A 15,253-nucleotide genomic window follows, 5' to 3' on the forward strand; every position below is an offset into this window, starting at 1 on the left:
CAGCTCGACGATAGTTGCTGTTGATCCGAGGACCAAGGAGACATTAATCTGACTCTTGTCTTGTCTATGCGGAAAAAACGCGGAAATATGAAAAAGGCTTCCACAGTGCGATCCATGGTGAAAGAGGAAACCCAAGACGCTGCATATATGTAGGTTTTAAATGCTTTTTTCCTCCAGTTCTGCAGCGCACATAGATAGATAGATAGATAGATAGATAGATAGATAGATAGATAGATAGATAGATAGATAGATAGATAGATAGATAGATAGATAGATAGATAGATAGATAGATAGATAGATAGATAGATAGATAGATAGATAGATAGATAGATAGATAGATAGGAAAAGTAAAAACTACAGTTTTGCAGTTCTGTCTGTTATTAACGTTTGAATGCCGGATTAACTGCAAAAGATGATTGTACCATGTTACCACATGGAGGCAGAAATGCTCAATGTTTGAGAAATACTACCACTGTTATCAGAGCTGCCCTTTGTACAACCTCTACACGCATTTAAAGCAGCACAATGTACATCAACTTCCAACAGGTTTAATGACACCTCTGTCATGGTCTGAGGGGTCTGTATCGCCTTCACTGGCACTATGTAACTTTGAGGTGCATGGTAGGAACACTTCCACACTACTGGCAAAGCACTACCGCTTTTGTCCAAAGGAGCCGCCAAACTCAACAAAAGCTGAAAGTTATCTCGTGCTGCTTTAATCTTTACATATTTGGTTTACTCTGTTGATGCTAGCGCCAATTTTTGTTGACTAAATCAGCCGAACAGAGCCCGGATAGCTCAGTCGGTAGAGCATCAGACTTTTAATCTGAGGGTCCAGGGTTCAAGTCCCTGTTCGGGCGTCAGTTTTATAGTGGCTATAGAGGTGGGCTACAGTCTGGAGGCATGGAGGAGCATGGATTGCAAGCAAGGTGAACCAGGGGCCTGGAGCAAGACCCCAAAAACCTTACTGTGCATTCACACCAGAAGCATCCAAAACCTGTGGTCGCTCAGCACTCCTGCATCGCGCCGCATGCAGAAGGCTTTCAAGTTGCGCTGCAGAACTGGAGGGGAAAAAGCATATAAAACCTACATATATCTATACATACAGCGTGCACATCTTCGGTTTCCTCTTCCACCATGGATGGCACTTTGGGAAGCCTTCTTCATATTTCAGCAGTGCATAGGCTGAGGAAGCGCGGGGCCCGGCTCCGTCGGTCCATCTGGGTCAACAAGGTGCTGCAACCCTGCAACTCCGTGGGGAATTTCATCATCTGATATCGGAGCTCCGTTTTGACGATGCTTGGTACCTGGTGTGTCAGTGGTGTTCACTGGAGACAGACTACAGCGCTTACCGGGAGCAACAGCTCGACGATAGTTGCTGTTGATCCGAGGACCAAGGAGACATTAATCTGACTCTTGTCTTGTCTATGCGGAAAAAACGCGGAAATATGAAAAAGGCTTCCACAGTGCGATCCATGGTGAAAGAGGAAACCCAAGACGCTGCATATATGTAGGTTTTAAATGCTTTTTTCCTCCAGTTCTGCAGCGCACATAGATAGATAGATAGATAGATAGATAGATAGATAGATAGATAGATAGATAGATAGATAGATAGATAGATAGATAGATAGATAGATAGATAGATAGATAGATAGATAGATAGATAGATAGATAGATAGATAGATAGATAGATAGATAGATAGATAGATAGATAGATAGATAGATAGATAGATAGATAGATAGATAGGAAAAGTAAAAACTACAGTTTTGCAGTTCTGTCTGTTATTAACGTTTGAATGCCGGATTTACTGCAAAAGATGATTGTACCATGTTACCACACGGACGCAGAAATGCTCAATGTTTGAGAAATACTACCACTGTTATCAGAGCTGCCCTTTGTACAACCTCTACACGCATTTAAAGCAGCACAATGTACATCAACTTCCAACAGGTTTAATGACACCTCTGTCATGGTCTGAGGGGTCTGTATCGCCTTCACTGGCACTATGTAACTTTGAGGTGCATGGTAGGAACACTTCCACACTACTGGCAAAGCACTACCGCTTTTGTCCAAAGGAGCCGCCAAACTCAACAAAAGCTGAAAGTTATCTCGTGCTGCTTTAATCTTTACATATTTGGTTTACTCTGTTGATGCTAGCGACAATTTTTGTTGACTAAATCAGCCGAACAGAGCCCGGATAGCTCAGTCGGTAGAGCATCAGACTTTTAATCTGAGGGTCCAGGGTTCAAGTCCCTGTTCGGGCGTCAGTTTTATAGTGGCTATAGAGGTGGGCTACAGTCTGGAGGCATGGAGGAGCATGGATTGCAAGCAAGGTGAACCAGGGGCCCGGAGCAAGACCCCAAAAACCTTACTGTGCATTCACACCAGAAGCATCCAAAACCTGTGGTCGCTCAGCACTCCTGCATCGCGCCGCATGCAGAAGGCTTTCAAGTTGCGCTGCAGAACTGGAGGGGAAAAAGCATATAAAACCTACATATATCTATACATACAGCGTGCACATCTTCGGTTTCCTCTTCCACCATGGATGGCACTTTGGGAAGCCTTCTTCATATTTCAGCAGTGCATAGGCTGAGGAAGCGCGGGGCCCGGCTCCGTCGGTCCATCTGGGTCAACAAGGTGCTGCAACCCTGCAACTCCGTGGGGAATTTCATCATCTGATATCGGAGCTCCGTTTTGACGATGCTTGGTACCTGGTGTGTCAGTGGTGTTCACTGGAGACAGACTACAGCGCTTACCGGGAGCAACAGCTCGACGATAGTTGCTGTTGATCCGAGGACCAAGGAGACATTAATCTGACTCTTGTCTTGTCTATGCGGAAAAAACGCGGAAATATGAAAAAGGCTTCCACAGTGCGATCCATGGTGAAAGAGGAAACCCAAGACGCTGCATATATGTAGGTTTTAAATGCTTTTTTCCTCCAGTTCTGCAGCGCACATAGATAGATAGATAGATAGATAGATAGATAGATAGATAGATAGATAGATAGATAGATAGATAGATAGATAGATAGATAGATAGATAGATAGATAGATAGATAGATAGATAGATAGATAGATAGATAGATAGATAGATAGATAGATAGATAGATAGATAGATAGATAGATAGATAGATAGATAGATAGATAGATAGGAAAAGTAACAACTACAGTTTTGCAGTTCTGTCTGTTATTAACGTTTGAATGCCGGATTTACTGCAAAAGATGATTGTACCATGTTACCACACGGAGGCAGAAATGCTCAATGTTTGAGAAATACTACCACTGTTATCAGAGCTGCCCTTTGTACAACCTCTACACGCATTTAAAGCAGCACAATGTACATCAACTTCCAACAGGTTTAATGACACCTCTGTCATGGTCTGAGGGGTCTGTATCGCCTTCACTGGCACTATGTAACTTTGAGGTGCATGGTAGGAACACTTCCACACTACTGGTAAAGCACTACCGCTTTTGTCCAAAGGAGCCGCCAAACTCAACAAAAGCTGAAAGTTATCTTGTGCTGCTTTAATCTTTACATATTTGGTTTACTCTGTTGATGCTAGCGCCAATTTTTGTTGACTAAATCAGCCGAACAGAGCCCGGATAGCTCAGTCGGTAGAGCATCAGACTTTTAATCTGAGGGTCCAGGGTTCAAGTCCCTGTTCGGGCGTCAGTTTTATAGTGGCTATAGAGGTGGGCTACAGTCTGGAGGCATGGAGGAGCACGGATTGCAAGCAAGGTGAACCAGGGGCCCGGAGCAAGACCCCAAAAACCTTACTGTGCATTCACACCAGAAGCATCCAAAACCTGTGGTCGCTCAGCACTCCTGCATCGCGCCGCATGCAGAAGGCTTTCAAGTTGCGCTGCAGAACTGGAGGGGAAAAAGCATATAAAACCTACATATATCTATACATACAGCGTGCACATCTTCGGTTTCCTCTTCCACCATGGATGGCACTTTGGGAAGCCTTCTTCATATTTCAGCAGTGCATAGGCTGAGGAAGCGCGGGGCCCGGCTCCGTCGGTCCATCTGGGTCAACAAGGTGCTGCAACCCTGCAACTCCGTGGGGAATTTCATCATCTGATATCGGAGCTCCGTTTTGACGATGCTTGGTACCTGGTGTGTCAGTGGTGTTCACTGGAGACAGACTACAGCGCTTACCGGGAGCAACAGCTCGACGATAGTTGCTGTTGATCCGAGGACCAAGGAGACATTAATCTGACTCTTGTCTTGTCTATGCGGAAAAAACGCGGAAATATGAAAAAGGCTTCCACAGTGCGATCCATGGTGAAAGAGGAAACCCAAGACGCTGCATATATGTAGGTTTTAAATGCTTTTTTCCTCCAGTTCTGCAGCGCACATAGATAGATAGATAGATAGATAGATAGATAGATAGATAGATAGATAGATAGATAGATAGATAGATAGATAGATAGATAGATAGATAGATAGATAGATAGATAGATAGATAGATAGATAGATAGATAGATAGATAGATAGATAGATAGATAGATAGATAGATAGATAGATAGATAGATAGATAGATAGATAGATAGATAGATAGGAAAAGTAAAAACTACAGTTTTGCAGTTCTGTCTGTTATTAACGTTTGAATGCCGGATTTACTGCAAAAGATGATTGTACCATGTTACCACACGGACGCAGAAATGCTCAATGTTTGAGAAATACTACCACTGTTATCAGAGCTGCCCTTTGTACAACCTCTACACGCATTTAAAGCAGCACAATGTACATCAACTTCCAACAGGTTTAATGACACCTCTGTCATGGTCTGAGGGGTCTGTATCGCCTTCACTGGCACTATGTAACTTTGAGGTGCATGGTAGGAACACTTCCACACTACTGGCAAAGCACTACCGCTTTTGTCCAAAGGAGCCGCCAAACTCAACAAAAGCTGAAAGTTATCTCGTGCTGCTTTAATCTTTACATATTTGGTTTACTCTGTTGATGCTAGCGACAATTTTTGTTGACTAAATCAGCCGAACAGAGCCCGGATAGCTCAGTCGGTAGAGCATCAGACTTTTAATCTGAGGGTCCAGGGTTCAAGTCCCTGTTCGGGCGTCAGTTTTATAGTGGCTATAGAGGTGGGCTACAGTCTGGAGGCATGGAGGAGCATGGATTGCAAGCAAGGTGAACCAGGGGCCCGGAGCAAGACCCCAAAAACCTTACTGTGCATTCACACCAGAAGCATCCAAAACCTGTGGTCGCTCAGCACTCCTGCATCGCGCCGCATGCAGAAGGCTTTCAAGTTGCGCTGCAGAACTGGAGGGGAAAAAGCATATAAAACCTACATATATCTATACATACAGCGTGCACATCTTCGGTTTCCTCTTCCACCATGGATGGCACTTTGGGAAGCCTTCTTCATATTTCAGCAGTGCATAGGCTGAGGAAGCGCGGGGCCCGGCTCCGTCGGTCCATCTGGGTCAACAAGGTGCTGCAACCCTGCAACTCCGTGGGGAATTTCATCATCTGATATCGGAGCTCCGTTTTGACGATGCTTGGTACCTGGTGTGTCAGTGGTGTTCACTGGAGACAGACTACAGCGCTTACCGGGAGCAACAGCTCGACGATAGTTGCTGTTGATCCGAGGACCAAGGAGACATTAATCTGACTCTTGTCTTGTCTATGCGGAAAAAACGCGGAAATATGAAAAAGGCTTCCACAGTGCGATCCATGGTGAAAGAGGAAACCCAAGACGCTGCATATATGTAGGTTTTAAATGCTTTTTTCCTCCAGTTCTGCAGCGCACATAGATAGATAGATAGATAGATAGATAGATAGATAGATAGATAGATAGATAGATAGATAGATAGATAGATAGATAGATAGATAGATAGATAGATAGATAGATAGATAGATAGATAGATAGATAGATAGATAGATAGATAGATAGATAGATAGATAGATAGATAGATAGATAGATAGATAGATAGATAGATAGGAAAAGTAACAACTACAGTTTTGCAGTTCTGTCTGTTATTAACGTTTGAATGCCGGATTTACTGCAAAAGATGATTGTACCATGTTACCACACGGAGGCAGAAATGCTCAATGTTTGAGAAATACTACCACTGTTATCAGAGCTGCCCTTTGTACAACCTCTACACGCATTTAAAGCAGCACAATGTACATCAACTTCCAACAGGTTTAATGACACCTCTGTCATGGTCTGAGGGGTCTGTATCGCCTTCACTGGCACTATGTAACTTTGAGGTGCATGGTAGGAACACTTCCACACTACTGGTAAAGCACTACCGCTTTTGTCCAAAGGAGCCGCCAAACTCAACAAAAGCTGAAAGTTATCTTGTGCTGCTTTAATCTTTACATATTTGGTTTACTCTGTTGATGCTAGCGCCAATTTTTGTTGACTAAATCAGCCGAACAGAGCCCGGATAGCTCAGTCGGTAGAGCATCAGACTTTTAATCTGAGGGTCCAGGGTTCAAGTCCCTGTTCGGGCGTCAGTTTTATAGTGGCTATAGAGGTGGGCTACAGTCTGGAGGCATGGAGGAGCACGGATTGCAAGCAAGGTGAACCAGGGGCCCGGAGCAAGACCCCAAAAACCTTACTGTGCATTCACACCAGAAGCATCCAAAACCTGTGGTCGCTCAGCACTCCTGCATCGCGCCGCATGCAGAAGGCTTTCAAGTTGCGCTGCAGAACTGGAGGGGAAAAAGCATATAAAACCTACATATATCTATACATACAGCGTGCACATCTTCGGTTTCCTCTTCCACCATGGATGGCACTTTGGGAAGCCTTCTTCATATTTCAGCAGTGCATAGGCTGAGGAAGCGCGGGGCCCGGCTCCGTCGGTCCATCTGGGTCAACAAGGTGCTGCAACCCTGCAACTCCGTGGGGAATTTCATCATCTGATATCGGAGCTCCGTTTTGACGATGCTTGGTACCTGGTGTGTCAGTGGTGTTCACTGGAGACAGACTACAGCGCTTACCGGGAGCAACAGCTCGACGATAGTTGCTGTTGATCCGAGGACCAAGGAGACATTAATCTGACTCTTGTCTTGTCTATGCGGAAAAAACGCGGAAATATGAAAAAGGCTTCCACAGTGCGATCCATGGTGAAAGAGGAAACCCAAGACGCTGCATATATGTAGGTTTTAAATGCTTTTTTCCTCCAGTTCTGCAGCGCACATAGATAGATAGATAGATAGATAGATAGATAGATAGATAGATAGATAGATAGATAGATAGATAGATAGATAGATAGATAGATAGATAGATAGATAGATAGATAGATAGATAGATAGATAGATAGATAGATAGATAGATAGATAGATAGATAGATAGATAGATAGATAGATAGATAGATAGATAGATAGATAGATAGATAGATAGATAGATAGATAGATAGATAGATAGATAGATAGATAGATAGGAAAAGTAAAAACTACAGTTTTGCAGTTCTGTCTGTTATTAACGTTTGAATGCCGGATTTACTGCAAAAGATGATTGTACCATGTTACCACACGGACGCAGAAATGCTCAATGTTTGAGAAATACTACCACTGTTATCAGAGCTGCCCTTTGTACAACCTCTACACGCATTTAAAGCAGCACAATGTACATCAACTTCCAACAGGTTTAATGACACCTCTGTCATGGTCTGAGGGGTCTGTATCGCCTTCACTGGCACTATGTAACTTTGAGGTGCATGGTAGGAACACTTCCACACTACTGGTAAAGCACTACCGCTTTTGTCCAAAGGAGCCGCCAAACTCAACAAAAGCTGAAAGTTATCTTGTGCTGCTTTAATCTTTACATATTTGGTTTACTCTGTTGATGCTAGCGCCAATTTTTGTTGACTAAATCAGCCGAACAGAGCCCGGATAGCTCAGTCGGTAGAGCATCAGACTTTTAATCTGAGGGTCCAGGGTTCAAGTCCCTGTTCGGGCGTCAGTTTTATAGTGGCTATAGAGGTGGGCTACAGTCTGGAGGCATGGAGGAGCACGGATTGCAAGCAAGGTGAACCAGGGGCCCGGAGCAAGACCCCAAAAACCTTACTGTGCATTCACACCAGAAGCATCCAAAACCTGTGGTCGCTCAGCACTCCTGCATCGCGCCGCATGCAGAAGGCTTTCAAGTTGCGCTGCAGAACTGGAGGGGAAAAAGCATATAAAACCTACATATATCTATACATACAGCGTGCACATCTTCGGTTTCCTCTTCCACCATGGATGGCACTTTGGGAAGCCTTCTTCATATTTCAGCAGTGCATAGGCTGAGGAAGCGCGGGGCCCGGCTCCGTCGGTCCATCTGGGTCAACAAGGTGCTGCAACCCTGCAACTCCGTGGGGAATTTCATCATCTGATATCGGAGCTCCGTTTTGACGATGCTTGGTACCTGGTGTGTCAGTGGTGTTCACTGGAGACAGACTACAGCGCTTACCGGGAGCAACAGCTCGACGATAGTTGCTGTTGATCCGAGGACCAAGGAGACATTAATCTGACTCTTGTCTTGTCTATGCGGAAAAAACGCGGAAATATGAAAAAGGCTTCCACAGTGCGATCCATGGTGAAAGAGGAAACCCAAGACGCTGCATATATGTAGGTTTTAAATGCTTTTTTCCTCCAGTTCTGCAGCGCACATAGATAGATAGATAGATAGATAGATAGATAGATAGATAGATAGATAGATAGATAGATAGATAGATAGATAGATAGATAGATAGATAGATAGATAGATAGATAGATAGATAGATAGATAGATAGATAGATAGATAGATAGATAGATAGATAGATAGATAGATAGATAGATAGATAGATAGATAGATAGATAGATAGGAAAAGTAAAAACTACAGTTTTGCAGTTCTGTCTGTTATTAACGTTTGAATGCCGGATTTACTGCAAAAGATGATTGTACCATGTTACCACACGGACGCAGAAATGCTCAATGTTTGAGAAATACTACCACTGTTATCAGAGCTGCCCTTTGTACAACCTCTACACGCATTTAAAGCAGCACAATGTACATCAACTTCCAACAGGTTTAATGACACCTCTGTCATGGTCTGAGGGGTCTGTATCGCCTTCACTGGCACTATGTAACTTTGAGGTGCATGGTAGGAACACTTCCACACTACTGGCAAAGCACTACCGCTTTTGTCCAAAGGAGCCGCCAAACTCAACAAAAGCTGAAAGTTATCTCGTGCTGCTTTAATCTTTACATATTTGGTTTACTCTGTTGATGCTAGCGCCAATTTTTGTTGACTAAATCAGCCGAACAGAGCCCGGATAGCTCAGTCGGTAGAGCATCAGACTTTTAATCTGAGGGTCCAGGGTTCAAGTCCCTGTTCGGGCGTCAGTTTTATAGTGGCTATAGAGGTGGGCTACAGTCTGGAGGCATGGAGGAGCATGGATTGCAAGCAAGGTGAACCAGGGGCCCGGAGCAAGACCCCAAAAACCTTACTGTGCATTCACACCAGAAGCATCCAAAACCTGTGGTCGCTCAGCACTCCTGCATCGCGCCGCATGCAGAAGGCTTTCAAGTTGCGCTGCAGAACTGGAGGGGAAAAAGCATATAAAACCTACATATATCTATACATACAGCGTGCACATCTTCGGTTTCCTCTTCCACCATGGATGGCACTTTGGGAAGCCTTCTTCATATTTCAGCAGTGCATAGGCTGAGGAAGCGCGGGGCCCGGCTCCGTCGGTCCATCTGGGTCAACAAGGTGCTGCAACCCTGCAACTCCATGGGGAATTTCATCATCTGATATCGGAGCTCCGTTTTGACGATGCTTGGTACCTGGTGTGTCAGTGGTGTTCACTGGAGACAGACTACAGCGCTTACCGGGAGCAACAGCTCGACGATAGTTGCTGTTGATCCGAGGACCAAGGAGACATTAATCTGACTCTTGTCTTGTCTATGCGGAAATAACGCGGAAATATGAAAAAGGCTTCCACAGTGCGAGCCGTGGTGAAAGAGGAAACCCAAGACGCTGCATATATGTAGGTTTTAAATTCTTTTTTCCTCCAGTTCTGCAGCGCACATAGATAGATAGATAGATAGATAGATAGATAGATAGATAGATAGATAGATAGATAGATAGATAGATAGATAGATAGATAGATAGATAGATAGATAGATAGATAGATAGATAGATAGATAGATAGATAGATAGATAGATAGATAGATAGATAGATAGATAGATAGATAGATAGATAGATAGGAAAAGTAAAAACTACAGTTTTGCAGTTCTGTCTGTTATTAACGTTTGAATGCCGGATTTACTGCAAAAGATGATTGTACCATGTTACCACACGGAGGCAGCAATGCTCAATGTTTGAGAAATACTACCACTGTTATCAGAGCTGCCCTTTGTACAACCTCTACACGCATTTAAAGCAGCACAATGTACATCAACTTCCAACAGGTTTAATGACACCTCTGTCATGGTCTGAGGGGTCTGTATCGCCTTCACTGGCACTATGTAACTTTGAGGTGCATGGTAGGAACACTTCCACACTACTGGCAAAGCACTACCGCTTTGGTCCAAAGGAGCCGCCAAACTCAACAAAAGCTGAAAGTTATCTCGTGCTGCTTTAAGTCTTTACATATTTGGTTTACTCTGTTGATGCTAGCGCCAATTTTTGTTGACTAAATCAGCCAAATAGAGCCCGGATAGCTCAGTCGGTAGAGCATCAGACTTTTAATCTGAGGGTCCAGGGTTCAAGTCCCTGTTCGGGCATCAGTTTTATAGTGGCTATAGAGGTGGGCTACAGTCTGGAGGCATGGAGGAGCACGGATTGCAAGCAAGGAAGTTGATGTACGGAACAAGACCCCAAAAACCTTACTTTGCATTCACACCAGAAGCATCCAAAACCTGTGGTCGCACAGCACTCCTGCATCGCGCCGCATGCAGAAGGCTTTCAAGTTGCGCTGCAGAACTGGAGGGGAAAAAGCATATAAAACCTACACATATCTATATATACAGCGTGCACATCTTCGGTTTCCTCTTCCACCATGGATCGCACTTTGGGAAGCCTTCTTCATATTTCAGCAGTGCATTAGCTGAGGAAGCGCGGGGCCCGGCTCCGTCGGTCCATCTGGGTCAACAAGGTGCTGCAACCCTGCAACTCCGTGGGGAATTTCCTCATCTGATATCGGAGCTCCGATGCTTGGTACCTGGTGTGTCAGTGGTGTTCACTGGAGACAGACTACAGCGCTTACCGGGAGCAACAGCTCGACGATAGTTGCTGTTGATCCGAGGACCAAGGAGACATTAATCTGACTCTTGTCTTGTCTATGCGGAAATAACGCGGAAATATGAAAAAGGCTTCCACAGTGCGATCCGTGGTGAAAGAGGAAACACAAGACGCTGCATATATGTAGGTTTTATATGTTTTTTCCCTCCAGTTCTGCAGCGCACATAGATAGATAGATAGATAGATAGATAGATAGATAGATAGATAGATAGATAGATAGATAGATAGATAGATAGATAGATAGATAGATAGATAGATAGATAGATAGATAGATAGATAGATAGATAGATAGATAGATAGATAGATAGATAGATAGATAGATAGATAGATAGATAGATAGATAGGAAAAGTAAAAACTACAGTTTTGCAGTTCTGTCTGTTATTAACGTTTGAATGCCGGATTTACTGCAAAAGATGATTGTACCATGTTACCACACGGAGGCAGCAATGCTCAATGTTTGAGAAATACTACCACTGTTATCAGAGCTGCCCTTTGTACAACCTCTACACGCATTTAAAGCAGCACAATGTACATCAACTTCCAACAGGTTTAATGACACCTCTGTCATGGTCTGAGGGGTCTGTATCGCCTTCACTGGCACTATGTAACTTTAAGGTGCATGGTAAGAACACTTCCACACTACTGGCAAAGCACTACCGCTTTTGTCCAAAGGAGCCGCCAAACTCAACAAAAGCTGAAAGTTATCTCGTGCTGCTTTAAGTCTTTACATATTTGGTTTACTCTGGTGATCCAAGCGACAATTTTTGTTGACTAAATCACCCAAATAGAGCCCGGATAGCTCAGTCGGTAGAGCATCAGACTTTTAATCTGAGGGTCCAGGGTTCAAGTCCCTGTTCGGGCGTCAGTTTTATAGAGGTGGGCTACAGTCCGGAGGCATGGAGGAGCACGGATTGCAAGCAAGGAAGTTGATGTACGGAACAAGACCCCAAAAACCTTACTTTGCATTCACACCAGAAGCATCCAAAACCTGTGGTCGCTCAGCACTCCTGCATCGCGCCGCATGCAGAAGGCTTTCAAGTTGCGCTGCAGAACTGGAGGGGAAAAAGCATATAAAACCTACACATATCTATATATACAGCGTGCACATCTTCGGTTTCCTCTTCCACCATGGATCGCACTTTGGGAAGCCTTCTTCATATTTCAGCAGTGCATTAGCTGAGGAAGCGCGGGGCCCGGCTCCGTCGGTCCATCTGGGTCAACAAGGTGCTGCAACCCTGCAACTCCGTGGGGAATTTCCTCATCTGATATCGGAGCTCCGATGCTTGGTACCTGGTGTGTCAGTGGTGTTCACTGGAGACAGACTACAGCGCTTACCGGGAGCAACAGCTCGACGATAGTTGCTGTTGATCCGAGGACCAAGGAGACATTAATCTTGTCTTGTCTATGCGGAAATAACGCGGAAATATGAAAAAGGCTTCCACAGTGCGATCCGTGGTGAAAGAGGAAACACAAGACGCTGCATATATGTAGGTTTTATATGTTTTTTCCCTCCAGTTCTGCAGCGCACATAGATAGATAGATAGATAGATAGATAGATAGATAGATAGATAGATAGATAGATAGATAGATAGATAGATAGATAGATAGATAGATAGATAGATAGATAGATAGATAGATAGATAGATAGATAGATAGATAGATAAATAGATAGATAGATAGATAGATAGATAGATAGATAGATAGATAGATAGATAGATAGATAGATAGATAGATAGATAGATAGATAGATAGATAGATAGATAGATAGATAGATAGATAGATAGATAGATAGATAGATAGATAGATAGATAGATAGATAGATAGATAGATAGATAGATAGGAAAAGTAAAAACTACAGTTTTGCAGTTCTGTCTGTTATTAACGTTTGAATGCCGGATTTACTGCAAAAGATGATTGTACCATGTTACCACACGGAGGCAGCAATGCTCAATGTTTGAGAAATACTACCACTGTTATCAGAGCTGCCCTTTGTACAACCTCTACACGCATTTAAAGCAGCACAATGTACATCAACTTCCAACAGGTTTAATGACACCTCTGTCATGGTCTGAGGGGTCTGTATCGCCTTCACTGGCACTATGTAACTTTAAGGTGCATGGTAGGAACACTTCCACACTACTGGCAAAGCACTACCGCTTTTGTCCAAAGGAGCCGCCAAACTCAACAAAAGCTGAAAGTTATCTCGTGCTGCTTTAAGTCTTTACATATTTGGTTTACTCTGGTGATCCAAGCGACAATTTTTGTTGACTAAATCACCCAAATAGAGCCCGGATAGCTCAGTCGGTAGAGCATCAGACTTTTAATCTGAGGGTCCAGGGTTCAAGTCCCTGTTCGGGCGTCAGTTTTATAGTGGCTATAGAGGTGGGCTACAGTCTGGAGGCATGGAGGAGCACGGATTGCAAGCAAGGAAGTTGATGTACGGAACAAGACCCCAAAAACCTTACTGTGCATTCACACCAGAAGCATCCAAAACCTGTGGTCGCTCAGCACTCCTGCATCGCGCCGCATGCAGAAGGCTTTCAAGTTGCGCTGCAGAACTGGAGGGGAAAAAGCATATAAAACCTACATATATCTATATATACAGCGTGCACATCTTCGGTTTCCTCTTCCACCATGGATCGCACTTTGGGAAGCCTTCTTCATATTTCAGTAGTGCATTAACTGAGGAAGCGCGGGGCCCGGCTCCGTCGGTCCATCTGGGTCAACAAGGTGCTGCAACCCTGCAACTCCGTGGGGAATTTCCTCATCTGATATCGGAGCTCCGTTTTGAGGATGCTTGGTACCTGGTGTGTCAGTGGTGTTCACTGGAGACAGACTACAGCGCTTACCGGGAGCAACAGCTCGACGATAGTTGCTGTTGATCCGAGGACCAAGGAGACATTAATCTGACTCTTGTCTTGTCTATGCGGAAATAACGCGGAAATATGAAAAAGGCTTCCACAGAGCGATCCGTGGTGAAAGAGGAAACCCAAGACGCTGCATATATGTAGGTTTTATATGCTTTTTCCCTCCAGTTCTGCAGCGCACATAGATAGATAGATAGATAGATAGATAGATAGATAGATAGATAGATAGATAGATAGATAGATAGATAGATAGATAGATAGATAGATAGATAGATAGATAGATAGATAGATAGATAGATAGATAGATAGATAGATAGATAGATAGATAGATAGATAGATAGATAGATAGATAGATAGATAGATAGGAAAAGTAAAAACTACAGTTTTGCAGTTCTGTCTGTTATTAACGTTTGAATGCCGGATTTACTGCAAAAGATGATTGTACCATGTTACCACACGGAGGCAGCAATGCTCAATGTTTGAGAAATACTACCACTGTTATCAGAGCTGCCCTTTGTACAACCTCTACACGCATTTAAAGCAGCACAATGTACATCAACTTCCAACAGGTTTACTGACACCTCTGTCATGGTCTGAGGGGTCTGTATCGCCTTCACTGGCACTATGTAACTTTGAGGTGCATGGTAGGAACACTTCCACACTACTGGCAAAGCACTACCGCTTTTGTCCAAAGGAGCCGCCAAACTCAACAAAAGCTGAAAGTTATCTTGTGCTGCTTTAAGTCTTTACATATTTGGTTTACTCTGTTGATGCTAGCGCCAATTTTTGTTGACTAAATAAGCCGAATAGAGCCCGGATAGCTCAGTCGGTAGAGCATCAGACTTTTAATCTGAGGGTCCAGGGTTCAAGTCCCTGTTCGGGCATCAGTTTTATAGTGGCTATAGAGGTGGGCTACAGTCTGGAGGCATGGAGGAGCACGGATTGCAAGCAAGGAAGTTGATGTACGGAACAAGACCCCAAAAACCTTACTGTGCATTCACACCAGAAGCATCCAAAACCTGTGGTCGCTCAGCACTCCTGCATCGCGCCGCATGCAGAAGGCTTTCAAGTTGCGCTGCAGAACTGGAGGGGAAAAAGCATATAAAACCTACATATATCTATATATACAGCGTGCA

At 44.0% G+C, this 15,253-nt stretch overlaps 11 non-coding genes across 11 annotated transcripts; all 11 read left to right on the forward strand.

Moving 5' to 3' along the window:
• The first annotated feature begins 787 nt into the window (after nt 1-787).
• Nucleotides 788-860, forward strand: trnak-uuu (transfer RNA lysine (anticodon UUU)). The gene has a single exon. It is a non-coding gene; the product is annotated as a tRNA-Lys (tRNA).
• A 1,332-nt stretch (nt 861-2,192) lies between these two features.
• On the forward strand, nt 2,193-2,265 carry trnak-uuu (transfer RNA lysine (anticodon UUU)). Its single transcript has one exon. It is a non-coding gene; the product is annotated as a tRNA-Lys (tRNA).
• A 1,332-nt stretch (nt 2,266-3,597) lies between these two features.
• On the forward strand, nt 3,598-3,670 carry trnak-uuu (transfer RNA lysine (anticodon UUU)). Its single transcript has one exon. It is a non-coding gene; the product is annotated as a tRNA-Lys (tRNA).
• A 1,340-nt stretch (nt 3,671-5,010) lies between these two features.
• Nucleotides 5,011-5,083, forward strand: trnak-uuu (transfer RNA lysine (anticodon UUU)). The gene has a single exon. It is a non-coding gene; the product is annotated as a tRNA-Lys (tRNA).
• Nucleotides 5,084-6,411: 1,328 nt separating this feature from the next.
• trnak-uuu (transfer RNA lysine (anticodon UUU)) lies at nt 6,412-6,484 on the forward strand. Its single transcript has one exon. It is a non-coding gene; the product is annotated as a tRNA-Lys (tRNA).
• Nucleotides 6,485-7,864: 1,380 nt separating this feature from the next.
• trnak-uuu (transfer RNA lysine (anticodon UUU)) lies at nt 7,865-7,937 on the forward strand. Its single transcript has one exon. It is a non-coding gene; the product is annotated as a tRNA-Lys (tRNA).
• A 1,332-nt stretch (nt 7,938-9,269) lies between these two features.
• On the forward strand, nt 9,270-9,342 carry trnak-uuu (transfer RNA lysine (anticodon UUU)). The gene has a single exon. It is a non-coding gene; the product is annotated as a tRNA-Lys (tRNA).
• Nucleotides 9,343-10,659: 1,317 nt separating this feature from the next.
• Nucleotides 10,660-10,732, forward strand: trnak-uuu (transfer RNA lysine (anticodon UUU)). The gene has a single exon. It is a non-coding gene; the product is annotated as a tRNA-Lys (tRNA).
• Nucleotides 10,733-12,039: 1,307 nt separating this feature from the next.
• On the forward strand, nt 12,040-12,112 carry trnak-uuu (transfer RNA lysine (anticodon UUU)). Its single transcript has one exon. It is a non-coding gene; the product is annotated as a tRNA-Lys (tRNA).
• A 1,424-nt stretch (nt 12,113-13,536) lies between these two features.
• On the forward strand, nt 13,537-13,609 carry trnak-uuu (transfer RNA lysine (anticodon UUU)). Its single transcript has one exon. It is a non-coding gene; the product is annotated as a tRNA-Lys (tRNA).
• Nucleotides 13,610-14,928: 1,319 nt separating this feature from the next.
• trnak-uuu (transfer RNA lysine (anticodon UUU)) lies at nt 14,929-15,001 on the forward strand. Its single transcript has one exon. It is a non-coding gene; the product is annotated as a tRNA-Lys (tRNA).
• The last annotated feature ends 252 nt before the right edge of the window (nt 15,002-15,253 follow it).

This window comes from Cololabis saira, chromosome 8, assembly GCF_033807715.1.
Source record: "Cololabis saira isolate AMF1-May2022 chromosome 8, fColSai1.1, whole genome shotgun sequence".
Lineage (NCBI taxonomy): Eukaryota > Metazoa > Chordata > Actinopteri > Beloniformes > Belonidae > Cololabis > Cololabis saira.